This window comes from Euprymna scolopes, chromosome 16 (genome assembly GCF_053919585.1).
Source record: "Euprymna scolopes isolate OS-2025 chromosome 16, ASM5391958v1, whole genome shotgun sequence".
Taxonomy (NCBI): domain Eukaryota; kingdom Metazoa; phylum Mollusca; class Cephalopoda; order Sepiida; family Sepiolidae; genus Euprymna; species Euprymna scolopes.
This window is the reverse complement of record NC_136497.1, coordinates 17876383-17892040: the sequence shown is the minus strand read 5'-3', so window position 1 is coordinate 17892040 and position 15658 is coordinate 17876383. Positions and strand designations below refer to the sequence as shown.

Genomic DNA, 15658 nt, shown 5'->3' with positions numbered 1-15658 from the left:
GCGGAACTCACCTTTTAGATGTTTATTATTCTCAGTCACATTGTACGTTGCTCTGCTTTTATGTTTTACAGACTTTATCATTTTCCTTTCCTCTGTATCAGACTTTTCTTTCGTTCTTGCTCCTCTGTTTATTCGAATTCAAAGATTCTCAAACATCCTTTAAAAAAAGATTGACATAATCCGTTATAAATCACTCGAAAATTGCATGAACAATGTTTTTATCTAGAAAATCTCTTCTATCGAAACAAGATTCCGAGAGATTGCTTCCCAAATAACTACTTCATGGTCTTCTTTAAGACTGGATGAGTCTCCTTCCTTTATAATGAATTCATTTAATTTTTTTTAACCATCTCAACCATTTTTTAAAGTCATATCCCGATCGCGATACTCACCAAACTGCTGGCGATTTCTTTTATCCTTGTTCTCAAGTGGCCACAGGGCCTTTATAAACAGTGGCCAATAATCAGTAAAAAAAAAGTTGTATACGTATTGTGTGTCTGCTTACCTGTTAAGCATGGATTATCTAAAGATTCCTAAAATATAACTAAACGAAGAAATATATATTAAAAGTCAGATAATTCATTGAATTTGTGTAAAAATATCACTGGCACTGACTTGAAAATGACCGTGCCAAGTTCGAGTCCTGTCGAGACAAGTTTATATAATAAAGTTATATGTTACATAGATTTGGAATCCTTAGTATAACAAAACTTTGAAGGAGAGCTAGTTCCAGTTGCTGTGCGAGTATACGGATGTTTGAAAACAATAACATAAAAAGGAATGTTAATAATTGCGAAGGTTTGAAGAAAAAGGAAACGAAAACTAATAATAAGGTAGAAATATAACCGCATTCAAAATTCCTTAATTTTAATAATTCGAATCTTGATTCAAAACTAGTCATGCTGGCGAACTATCCTGCACGTGAAATGAAGTTGAAAACAAATGAAAACACGCACGTGCTGGTAATCGTAATAGTGGTGACCGTGTTAATCGTAGTTGTAGTAACTGTACGTTCGTGCAATGACAAAGCATCGTTAGGTTTTGAATGTGTAATAAAACGCGTAATGTGTATTCGAACTGCTTCTACTTTTCCGCAAGCAACTGCTACTCTTGACTAAGGCTAGTGACGAGACGCGCATCTTCTTGGTACAGTCTTCAAAAACTGAAAAAAAAAAAAAACTGAAAAAAAAAAAGAAAAAAAAAAGGAAAACGATAAAGCAAAGATAAGAGAAGAAAAGAGAAGGTATCGTTTGCTTATGGCTTGGCATGATCAGTTGATATTACTTTAAAAGCGGACATAAACTTTCATGATCTGGATTTGTTTATCTACAAAACGTTTAAAAAAGGAACAAAACAAAATCAATATATATATATATATATATATATATATATATATATATATATATATATATATATATATATATCAATAAAAAATCAAGAACTAATTTAGGTAAGTTTTTATGCTTTTTAAATAATTCCCCCCTATTCTACTTTTATTTTCTTTCTTAACGGCGTTCAATCAATCGAATTCTAACATGGGGTCGATGAATAAAGTAAAAGAAACTAATAAACTTATGCAAAAGTATTTGGGATGAACATATGCATAAGTTCGAATTGTGTGTGTGTGTGTGTGTGTGTAAGCGTCGGCACTTATATACTTTTACATATATATATATATATATATATATATGTATATATATGTATATACACGAAACATATATAAACCTCTATTACATTATATATATGTCTTATTTGTTGACGTGTGGGAATACAGAATGTCTTAAAATATTGTATATAAATATGAAAATATATACTTTTATATCAATACATGCATATCTATCTATGTTTGTACATGAATATATACGTGTTCATACATATCATTATATATATATATATATATATATGCATACACAAACATGTATATACGTATGTGTGTACATAAAAAGTGAAAATTGACTTTTAATTTACCACATAATCAGCAATCATAATTATTCAGTTTTTTTTCATATTTAGTTTAAATATTTACTCTTTTCGTAAAGTTTTTAAACATATATATATATATATATATATATATATTTATATAAAGGTGGGCAGGCATATATATAGTCTTTTACGTTCTACTTATAAATATACATATATATATATATATATATATATATATATATATAATGTCCTACATATACAATTATAAATATATGTTTTCATTGAGACATATATAGAGGGAGATATAACTATACAAATGTCTATACATATTTATTCTATAAATAAATGCATTTATATAAACAGATAGTATATATGTTTGTGTGCGTGCATGTGTGTGTGTAGTTTACGTCTAAAGTAAAGGGCATTTACTTCTGCTACGTTAATTACTGAATATCCTGTCCTTTATTTTATATTTTGTGAATTCTGTTTATCTTGTTATAACTAAATTCATATATATATATATATATATATATATATGTTAGTATTTGTATATGTTTACAAAAATGTTTATATATGTGTGTGTATGCGCACTATATATTTTTATTAGATTTTAAAATAATATTAGAAATATGTGAAAATTACTCATATATGTATATAAATATATATATATAAATATATATAATATACATATATAATGCATACATATGATATGATATGATATATATATATATATATATATATATATATATATATATATATATATATATATATATATATAAGTGAAAATATCTATTATTATATAAAAGTAACTGATCTTTATATGTCAGAGAGAGCGCTCCTAAAGCACTCGAAAACGGCTGAGGGAATTTTTATGAAATTTCACACGAATACTCTTTATGTGCCTTTAACGGTTCTTAGATAGGTTTTCTATTGGAATGTCTTAAATAATAATCGATGATCAATTATCAAAATAATGTGATGAAAGTAGACACGAGCAATTTTTCTCAAAATTTTCACTTTACGCAGCCTAAAATCATACGTTCGTTAAGAGTTTTTTTTTTTTTTTACCGCACAAGCGGAAGAAGACGATATATAAAATCGCACTAGGATGACTGAAGTTTTCATGTTTAATATTTGATTTAAGCCATTATCACCGAACCAAAAGTATGGCAAGGCATATAAAATAAACTGTGGGCTTGTTTAAGATTAGATTACAATTGAAGTAAGATGTACAAGTTTTACATTGGATACTTTCATTCAAACTATTTTATATAAAATTTTAATTTAAGAAATTCAATTGTAGTTTCTCTAGAGAGCATATATATGTAAATATATACACAAATATGTATACATGTACACACACCCACATATATATATATATATATATATATATATATATATATGTATATATACACACATATGTATGTAAATATATACACACATATGTATGTAAATATATACACAGCGACAATGTCACGCAAAAGTATTGGATATATTATATTTTTCTTCATAACTTTAATTAGGGTTAAAGATTTTACCTAAAATGTATATATATATATATATATATATATATATATATATATATATATATACATGCACTTATATATGTGTACATATACATATATAAACACGTTTATATATGTATATATACACGTGTATATCTGTATATATGCCACCACATGAATATATATGCATACACACATACATATATATATATATATACATATATATATATATATATATATATATATATATATATATATATAATTGAGACGAATATTGGCTGAAGAGAGCTTGATAAGGATATCTTAAACGGGCCTTATTATCGGGCTTGAAACCGACGGTACCAATGATCTGTCTCAACTAAAAACTTTCTGTACACAATATATATATATATATATATATATATATATATATATATATATATATATATATATATATATATAAAGTCTGCAACTCTTACAGCGAGGCTTTAAATTTGTCAAAGAAATATCTCGCATATAACTGTCTTTGGTGATTATTCATGAAATATCTTTTCGCTTAAGTATTCATAATAAGTGTTTAAATAAACTAGCAGGGCCGGTGCCCTGGCGTTTCCTGATTAAATAGAACTGACATATTTTACGTGTAAAATATATATCATGTTATTATTTTAATGTTCATTTGTTGTTTTGAATCCAATACATACATATGCAATATATATATATATATATATATATATATATATATATATGTAAAGCTGAATGTCTGTGTGTGTCTTGTCACGAATAGGCTCCTATATGGCTGACTATTTAAAAAAAACTGATTACATATAATGATAGAAGATGTATCGAGACACAGGAATGGGTATGTTTGATCTGGAAGAACGGTGGTTCATTAAAATTGTGGAGTCTACATTCGCGCCTGATCCACAAAGTATGGAAATAAAAAATTTAAAAATTAAAAAAAAAAACGTTTACAAGTGTTTTTGATATAGATGCACATAAGAATATTTTAATAAGTATGTTTGAACTTAAATAGGGGTGGTATAATAAAATTGTGGGGTCTTCGTTCGCGCCTGGCCTCCATAGAATGGAAATAGGCACAAACTTTAATAAAGACTTTTCATATCTATCTGTGTAAGCATACTTTGACAATTATGTTTCAGTTTGAAGAAATATGGTATAATATAATTATGGGATGTTCGTTCGCACCTGACCTCCATAGAATGAAAATATGTCACAAAGTTTAACAAGTTTTTTTTAATATAGATCCACAGAATATTGTAATAAGTGTTTCAGTGTGAACAGGTATGGTATAATAAATTATGGGTTTTATCTATTTTATTTTTACTTTCATCATATTTTGCTTTGGTTTTGATACCCCCAAATTCGAAGCTATCTCTTTACAACCCTTCCTTTTCATAACCTATCATACTTTTATAAATCAGAGTCCATTTTCTGTAAGCTGTTTTTGAACCCAGTTAACGACGGGTACTTTTGTTAGTATATATATATATATATATATATATATATAGTAATTTATAAAATATATATGTCGATGAAGCTACACTGAATATTCCGCGTTTCATTCACTCTAGGATTCTTCAGGCTTATGTTGAAATAAATACTAAAAGCTTACGCATACATTTATACTTTCGTATATTAAGTTATATGAGTAAATGAAGTAGTTAAATATATATATATATATATATATATATATATATATGAAGTAGTTATATATATATATATATATATATATATATATATATATATATATATATATATATATATATAGTGTATGTACTAAGATGCACAGCATGCGACAATTTTTACATAGGGCCCACCAAAAGCCCCAGCAATCGAATGTGCTTACATAAGAGCAACATTAAAATTGCAGATAACAGACACCTCTATGTTTCAAAACACGCACACACATGCAGTGGAAGTAGCTTAAAAATAATGCCAATCTTCCAAACAGGCAATTACTTTTATTTACTTACACAGGAAAAAAATCATAACAAGATTCACTCCCGAATTAAACAGCGCTTTATATCAACACACCAACACATGAAATGCAAATCACACTCGCACGCACGTTCATATGTATGTATTCCCCCACACATAAATTAAAATCGACACATTAAAACACACACACACACACGCATACAGCCACACACAGGCACAACACCCCTATCTCTAGTATAGCACATTAAACAATACCAACCTCACCTCGAAACCTACAACACTAAAAAATAGCTAGAAAGAGAGTGTAGTAGCTGTTCCAACACTGCACCCATCCGTCCTACCCTACATCAGTGGAGGAGAAATCCTTCATAACTAAGATAATTCTCATTCTTATACTTGTGCCTTTCCAGGTGCACCCTCCCTTCTGGGGAGCGAGATCTTCCGCACACTAAAAAGCGATCATGGATCTGGCCTTATCCACATGAGGAGACAAACGCACACACACACACACACACACCCATATATATATATATATATATATATATATATATATATATATATATATATACATGCGTGCGTGTGTATGTATATTTATATATATATACATACGCACACATTTATGTATATATACACACATACATACATGCGTATATATATATATACATAGTGATTGATACTTCCTGACAAATGTGAAGTAATCTTGCACGTAGGTGACTTTTTTAACCCAACATTAGCCCTACATAAACGTACACATAAGTGACATAAAAAACTTTACTTCTTTTAAAGGGGATCGCATGATTATATTATTAATTCTCGAATGTCGTGTTAGGCCACTTTTAGATTTGCAGATTTGATCATAGACAACTGACAACTTTGCGTTGCCGGATGTGCTGTAACCCCCCCCCCCATAACTGTCTTTTCTGTCTATGATTTTATGATTTCAGATGTTTTACAAAACCAGCTTTTGATAAAAAGTATCTGCCTCATACAGTGCACCTCAGTTATTTTTCTTACGTTCTCTGGCATTATATTATTGCCCTGCTTTCTTTAAGAGAACATCTACACGCTTCCAAAATCTTAACACTTTCTCTGATTATTTTTTTTTTCTTACAGTTTTCGATCTTTTAATTGTGCTTCCCACTCCTGTAAATCCATCTCTAGTATTTTCAGGTTGTTTTTCAGAGAATCCTTTACTCTCTTTCTTGGTTTATTTGTGGTATTTTACCCGTAGTCTATCTCGCCACGAAACAGTTGTTTAAGAAGTCATTTGCCCTCCATCCAAACCAAGTGTCCAGTCCGGCGCATCTGATTTTGAATGATTTTCATTTCAATACTATTACTATTTGGTTGTTCAAGAACTGCAGTGTCAGTCGTTAGAGTCCTCCAGTTAATATTAATTATTCTCCGAGTACAACCTTGGTGAAACCTTTCCAATAACTTGACATACCTTCCATATGTTATCCAGTTCTTTGACCTATATAGCAACCTAATCATAACGCATGCTTCGTAAACACTTAGCTTTGTTTTGATGTGATTCTCCGACCTGACCACACATGTTTCTCCAGTTTGCCAAAAGCAGAACTGGCTTTGGCTATTCTGTGATTTATCTCCGTATTAAACGCACCGTCCTTACTCAGTGGACTATGTAGATATATAATATTGTCGGTGACATTTCACTTCTTACCATCAATTAACATGTTTAGTTCAACATATAGCATTCTTATAGGATAGAATACATAACATATATTTTCTTGAAGCTGATGGTAAGTCCAAAAGCATTAAAAGTCTCTGATAACTTAATCGTTTATGATAATTCATTATTATCTGTATGTCTGCTTCTGGATGGAAAACAAGATCTGCACTATCAGCATATGAAAGTTCAAGTATAGATTCTTAATAGTTTTCGTTGAAATAGTGTGTGTTGAAATATCGAATGTTTATATATATACATATATATATATATATATATATATATATATATGTATATATATATTAAAACATGTGCGCGTTGAATGAAGTACAGCATAATAACGTTGAGACACCGGTTCTCGCTAGATCAGTAAAGATAAACAACGATGAGCCTGACAATACCAGATGCGTGATTATTTGGAAAGGCTATGCGCTGTATGTACCGCGCCGAATCGTATATTTTCCAGGTTGGTATCTGGAGGCGCATTAATTCACTAGGATGCACTTCCAATCTTCGTTAAGGCATGCATCTAGGAGAAGGAAAAACTCTGATGTAAAACATGCTGTCTATTGTATGCTGTTCCTTGTGGCAGTTATTAACGCCGGCAAAGAGTAGCATTAATGCTAAAAAGTGTGGTTGGTTCCACACAAAGACTTACCCACTACAAACAAATTATCTGTGTGGATTTCTGTACAACTTAGTTGTTGTGGCAGAACTTCATACGTGGAAATCGACGGAAGATTCTCTCATGCTCACTGTCTTAGGTTGAGCATTTGGGAATTGATATACAAAGTACCATTAAAGTATGAAGCGATGCTCTTTGTATACACAAATTTGGAGTAGGTACTTTGGACAATGTACAAACATTGTTAATTCATTACCCGCATAGTAACAGCCGTATAGCATAGTGGTTAGAAGCTCCGACTGTCGTTTGAGCGGTGGGGTTTCGAACCTGGATGAGGTAGTTGCTTGTCTAGCCGCACTAATGAGCTGTGAAACAGTGCTGTATGTGGATGACTATATATATATATATATATATATATATATATATATATATATATATATATATATATATATACACCCATACAGATATATATATCTGATGTGTTTTCTTAAAAAATATTTATAAGGTTTACATGAATTCGTAGTTCCCTGAACTTGAATAATTAGATAAATTATAATTGATTACTTTTAAAATATGTTAACGTTATTATAAAGTAATGTAATTTGCAGAAGGAAAACTCATCGTAATTCTTAAAGATTGTCGAATGGTTGCGATCTGTCTTGGCGTTCATGTATTTAAAATTAATTTATGAATTGCGATTAAGTCAACCAAAACGCTTTTCTCGTTGATTATCTTTTGATAGAGATTTTCTTTTTTCTTTAGATATTATTAAGTTTAGCAAGATATTTTGCATGTAATTTCTTTTTTTTAGAAATAACAATTGTGAAGAAAAGCACATTTATAAAATTGTCAAATCTGACATATTTTTTGATGGATTGATAGACGTTAAAATGCTTTGGTAAAGTGTTACATTGTATAAGAATGCTTTGGTAAAGTGTTACATTGTATAAGAATGTTTGGTTTGTTGAAAATCGCAAAAACGTTTTATATCATCAGATTTTCTTAAAGGCATTATGCAAACGCTTCAAATAACTAAAATACACTTAGTATTAGAGTTATTATAACCGTAAATATATTAAGTTAAAAATAAGTAATAAAACAAAGAACAGTTTACATTACGGAATGGGACTCGTAACATATAATAATAATAATAATAATAATAATAATAATAATAATAATAATAATAATAATAATAATAATAATAATAATAATAATAATAATATATTATTCTTATTATTATTATAAAATTTCGATGCTGCTTCAATGTTATAAGTCCAATATATATATATATATATATATATATATATATATATATATATAATGAAATACGTATTATATACGTTTGAAGACAAAACAACGCATTACTACAAAATAAACAGACATGTATTTTGTTTAACATTAATATTGAAATTCATAAATAGATTTCGAAGGAAACCTTCATCTTCAGTATGTCTTTTTTTCGCCATGTTGTTGTTGGAGCAGATAATAAGCAAGTAGAATCCCGTTTGTTGTTTCTACGGTAGTAGTTTAAATCTCGGAACGGTGCGTTGGTCACGCGGAATTCACGTTAAGATTTTTGTTCCTTAGAAGCGCTGGTTGAATTTGAATAAAATGAAATACGTATTAGATACGTTTGAAGCCAAAACAACGCATCAGACATTTATTTTGTTTGAAATTTATATTTGACAAAGGGCTGACAAATCCCAACAATGATGAATTGTGGAAAATTCTGTCTGGTTTGATTGCCATATACGTATATTTTTAAAACTTACTAAGCATATAACACGTGATCATTTTGCTCTTTGATATCATTATCAAGCGGAATCATTTCACCGTGCCGATGACTATGCTACGACTGTTTTTCTTACGTTGTTCAAACGAGGCATCATTATCAGCTGCCTATAGATGTTAGAAAGAGTCACCTTTTCTTGGCTAACTCTTCCTCATTTTACTAAGATAGTAGCTGCAACAATCAATGGTTATAATTTTGATAAGAGAAAATATTTAAAATGTTAAAAAAGGTTTAATAGTGAGGAAAAATTTGTAATGGAAGATATAGATGATATATATATATATATTATTATTATTATTATTATTATTATTATTATTATTATTATTATTATTATTATTATTATACATTAATAAATCGCGTTAACAGTAGTTCAAATCTGTATTGTATTACGTTATACAGCCTTATATCTTATTAGAGACAGGGATGTGTGAGCGCGTAAACATGTGTATGCGCGCGTGCGTGTGTGAAAGAAAAACCTGACTGTGCGTTTTTTTACTTGAAGCCAAACTGAAATATTTCAGATGAATTATAGATAAGGATAGATGATTTATATTTTTGTCTATTATTTATATTCAAAACGTTTCTTCGATCGTATTATTGCTAAATCTTTACGTTGAACTTGGTGAACTATGGAGTGTTTAAAACTGAATAACTTATCTTATCCTCGGGGATAGATGATTCGCAATCTGTCAGACAGGAATAGGTAAAAATGTTAGGGCTATATTATGTTTTTAACATTTTGAGATGATGACTCATAGCGTAGTTCGTAGAGTACTTGTTAGAATTCCACTCTTCTGGAAATGAAGCTTCAACTCTAACAGCGGGCGACACTCAAAATACAATTGCACATTTCAAACGTTGCTTTCCTATAAGCTGTATCACCTGAAAAGGTCTCTAGTTATTAAAACCTATCTGGCCGAAACATGTTAATGACTGTGTAGCAACACATTACTGCTAATGTAAAAACAAATAAAAAGTATACATACATATATATGTGAATATATATATATACTAATTACCATATATATATATATATATATATATATATATATATATATATATATATACATGTTACGTGCATCACATAAGTATGCTATTTCTACCTATTTTCTTTAAATGATTTTTCCGCAATTGATTGAAATAGTGAGGGCAACTGAAGTATTATCTATTTTATAACGAAGGCGACTTGCAGCAGTACATCGTAGGTTAACAAAATGTTATTGGTATTTTGAACAAAGGAATAAGAGAAATAAAATAAAAGGAAAGGAGTTAGAAAGTCGGCAAATATCCAGCATATGTATAAAAATGTCCCAGTTTCTGTCTTTTCAATATTGAAGTTAAACAACTTTCTTTAAATCTAAATGGTTGCAATTGATTAGTTAATTTGTTTCACGTGAGACAAATCTTCGATTGTGATTGGGGCCAGCAGTGACGGGTAAAAGCAAGTAGTGAAAGGCATGAAAACTTCACCCATCGAAGGCTCTTTAACTTACAGGTATAAATAGAGGGTAAGCCAGCTAATATTTTGGAACTATTTTAAAATCCATACTGTAGTTTTCAAGCAAATGAAATCGATTTTTGTAAGTCTTTTTTTTTTCCTTTTTTTTCTTTGTAAATTTGGGTTAACTTGTTTTTAAAATTGACATCGATTTTTTCAAGACATTTGTTTAGGTTCTCTATGTTCTTGTCTTATAAGGAATTAGTTGCTCCCAGCCAATGTTAAACACAAAACATAAAAGTTTTTGTTTGTTATGCAAAATCTTAGATGTAAGCATGTTTTGCTCTCTTCTGAAGATTCTGTTGTCATACAGTTTAGGGGTATATTTGGGGGGGGGGTAAAAGGAAGAGTTGGGGGGGGAAGAGACAGTAAATGTAGACTGTGAACAAAGAGGCGAGATTGGGTAATGATTGAAACCGACTCCAACAGAAAGAAAATAATCATACACAAATTAAAGGCAGTATCTTAAATGGAAATCACCATATTATCGAAAAACAGAGACGTGATGGATGTTCACTGGTTAAACGACACGGACTGACGATCTTTGAGTCCCAATTTTTACTTAGGACGTTAGCAAGTTTCACGTTGTATCCGTTGTTTCTCTGGAAAGAAGCAAATTGGAAAAAATATCGCGGAAACCAATGCTAACAATAAAATACTCACATTCATACAATATGATGATGATCGAAGGACGAACATATAAATGTACACATTTATCCTGTTATGTGGAAAGGATGTGATAATAATCAACGTGCAAAAAAAAAATGGTAAATCGTAGATTTCCTGCTGTCACTATTCTTTTCTTAAATGTGAACACTATCGCTAGCAAATAACACCTACAAACCAAAGGCAAATTACATAAAACAAATCATCAAACAAAAGAACTGAAATTACAAGAAATTAAAAAATCTTGACATTCCATGAAAAGTGCTTTACCACACTGTGTTGATATATATATATATATATATATATATATATATATATATATATATATAAAATAAGATTGTGTGTGAGGATATTTTTCCAACCTATACACTCAACGAATTTTTAATCTACTGGCTTAAAATTTGGTATATAGAATAATCAGACACGTGGAAAACATTTTAATCGATTTTCATCCGAGTAAAAAGCCCGCTAAGGAGTCAAACTTGAAAATTAGTACGCTAAGTATAAGTTTGTTTGAAAACATTTTTTAAAGATTATATTAAGCAAGCCTATTGGTTATCGTACTTGACTCACTATCTTTAGGTTTTGGTTTCGATCTCAGCTCGAGTATTTTCTTTACTTAAAGAAGTGAACTATTTTTAAAAAATATAATACTCGCATGCATATGTCACAGTTTCTCTTTTTCCCCCTCACTTTTTAAAGGGGTTCTAACTTACGTTTAATACCTACAGCATTTTTGTTTATAATAAATAAGAATTTTGCATTAATGAAAATATAATATACGTATTTTACGACTGGGTAACGTGAGACGGTTTGCTACTATAAAATAAAATGACATTGAATTGTCAACGAATTTGGCAATAAGGGTTGAGTAAGGGAAATGTTTCGACCTTTATCGAAAAGTCTAGAGAATTCTTACATCTTTGGAAGGCGCGTTGTCACTCAAATTCTAGAGCAATAAAATGCCTATATCAGATAAAAATCAATGGTAAGCGGCTGTTGTACCAATATAAAATGGTGTGTAACAGATATTAAAAGACCCGGGAAGTTCTGCATATATTTAAAAATCGCAAGTCAGATTTTTGGCAGTCATTCTACTACATACAATGAATGCTGTTCATGCCAATGTTTTTGTTTGATTTATTTGCGTACAACCTGATTGATTACTTGATAGTATATTGGTTTGTGCGGACGTGGAGTCTCTATAGTATGGCTGTTACGTCCTGGATAAAGCAACCAACTCCCTCACTGATAAACACACGATAAAATGATAAGTACATCCCTTTTATGTCAAGGGGTTGATATGTCATATGCTACGTTAGCGGCCGTTCTGCTCAAGTTCTTGGTGTTATTGCTAGCTGGGACTGATTTGTTCGAATTGAACGCTTGTAGTGAATAAACGAACAACTCATGTTAGTTCGCGTTTTTTTTTCTAAAATCTACTATATAAAATGTCTGTCTGTCGGTTTGTCTGTCTCCGTTTTTTCAAACTGTATCTCTCCCGAAACTAAAAGTCGTTAGATGAATGATTAGAAAAGGTATAAATGATTAGATTTTTACGGGCCGTTCATCTATGGGTCCTTAGGCGGTTAAAATTGTGTTGTAAAGGGGTAAAAATGAAATGAAAATGAAATGAAAAATGAAATCGTTAAATATTTTTACATTTATCTTAGTTAATTCTTAATTTTTTTAATTTTTAATCAGTTATATGTATGTCTGCTCGTTCAGTGGTGACGTCACCAGCTTTGAATGCTACAGTTCCGATTTCGATTCTCAGTGATGGCACCTAAATATATTTTTTTACTTTTTAAATTAAAATTCTAGAATAGTATATATGAAATCTGGAAAAATTAAAATATCATATTTAAGCGTATTTTACGCTCAGCCAAAGCTACCCCCTCCGCTAGTAGAAATATATTTTATCATTTAAGCAGGATTTTTTTTTACTTTGAGACTTGAGACACCCAACTCGTTGCCTTTGGGGTTCTGATTGCAACTTTTACAACCGTCGCCCACTGCGATCAGATCCCAATTGATTATCTCTTTCTTTCGAGATGACGAAAGAAGGAAGCAAAACAGAAAGATAAAGACGAAGCGAGAGAGAGTGAGAGAGATGTAAGGATAAATAGTGAGAGGGTAAAAATGAGAGAGAGATAAAAATACAAAGAGACTGAGACATTGTTATTGCACATTACTTTGGTGAAACTTTCATTGAGTTTACTTCCTTGTAAATTCAAACAATCTTCGCTCCTGAGTTTATATAACATCTGTCAATATTTATAATAGCACCAGCCAAACGTATCTCCATTCGAATATAATGAACATTAAATATTAGGCCTCCGAATAAGAGGAACTCATGCCACGATGAAAACGTAGGACTTCATTTAGTAAATATATAGGCATTTGGTTTCAGCTGTATTAAAGAAACTGTAAGTGCTAATAAATAAGCGATGTTAATGAAAAACGACCTGATCCAATTAGAAGAGCAATCGGAAATATTTTATTTTCTATGTTCTATTATTATTTCCTCGTCTAGCTACAACCACTATCAAGAATTTTCTTACTCTCCATCTGTGCCGAAATCTAAACGCAAATTTCATCAACAAAGCTTTTTTTCCTAGAACTGTCTGCTTGTAGAACCCTATTTCGCTGCAGTGCTGCCTTGCTCATTACAATATAGGTATTTATTTGCTTCCCCACGAAAGCAAATGTGACACAAGGTCGTTTTTAATGTAGGAGAAACCCCAGTTCCCATAAAAGAATGGTAAATAGAGCGCACTCTGGCAGTATCCAAAAATAATAATTGTCTCAATATAGAGGGTCCCCCCCGCATTGACCAAGGATCAATTGACTGAATCATCAAAACAGATAGGTATTTATTTACTTCTCCACGGAAACAAATTAGACATAAGGTTGTTTTAATGTGAGGACCCCCCCCCCGCCGAAAAGGGGCACTCTGGCAGTATCCAAATAAAGAGTAATTGTCTCAGTATGAAGGGTTTCCCTACACAGACCAAGGACCAATTACTTAAGTGAAGCACAAGAACATATACTACACTTTGATCTTGGCTCGAAGGCCAAGAAAAAGGTATAAGGTAAAAATGTACTTGTTGAGTCGTCCTCTTTAATAATCAAATTATAGACAATTTCGACAACTAACGATTACTAGGTAATTATTTTGTTGACCATCGTCCACACTGACTGTTATCATCGAATGATCTTGGTGCCTTGATAAGTGGCGACTCACTTGTAAAACTAAAACTTCGAAAACTGAGACCGTTTTTATCAATCTATGAGCAGTTATACTAACTATAGGTTAATAATTGGAAATTTCACAGTGAAGAAAATACTTTATTTACTATACAATAGTCTTCTCTTTTTTAAATCGGACTTAATTTTTAATCTCTACTCTTATATAAAAGTCACTTTGTGTGTGCGCGTGTGTGTGTATGTGTGTGTATGTGTGTGTGTGTGTGTGAGTCCCTTCCTTTTATGTTCCGAAACGGTTGAGCTGATCTTTTGCAAATTTCACACAACGTTAATTTATATATCTAGCATTGTTCTTAGATAAGTTTTATACAGAAATTCGTCTGATAATTATGGAAAATCGAAAAAAATCCGATCTTAAAATAATCATTCTTTATTGCAGATAAATAGAAATTTTGCAGGGGAATATTTTAGGTTGAACCGACAAGGGAGATAACAAAATCTCAACAAAAGTTTTCCTAGAACCACCCCCTCCAGATTTGTTGACATCTGGATATATAGCTCAGTGGTAGATAATTCGACTACAGATCGAATGATCCCGTTGTAAATCCCAGGTATCCCTCACCACTTTAATCTGTTTTTTTTTTTTTCATATTAATGAATTCAATTTGCGAGAAAAGAATACGTGTCATTTAAAATCGCTGCAAATCATTTCTTTGTTTGCATATTTAAAACCTAAATATTAATAAAACATTTTAAAACTAAACATTAAAGTGACTTTTCCAGTGCATTTATTGTCAAACCCAAATAT

The 15658-nt window shown here is 30.7% G+C and overlaps 1 protein-coding gene across 2 annotated transcripts in view; it reads left to right on the top strand.

Annotated features, from left to right (window-relative positions):
- The first annotated feature begins 894 nt into the window (after positions 1-894).
- The window catches only part of LOC145295859 (uncharacterized), a 790170-nt gene continuing 775406 nt past the window's right edge, over positions 895-15658 (top strand). The window contains exon 1 of one of the 2 annotated variants that reach the window (XM_080141589.1): positions 895-1450. The gene's annotated coding sequence lies outside the window, so the exon portion shown is untranslated. The remainder of the gene's footprint in view (positions 1451-15658) is intronic. The other variant, XM_080141588.1, reaches the window with a different exon arrangement.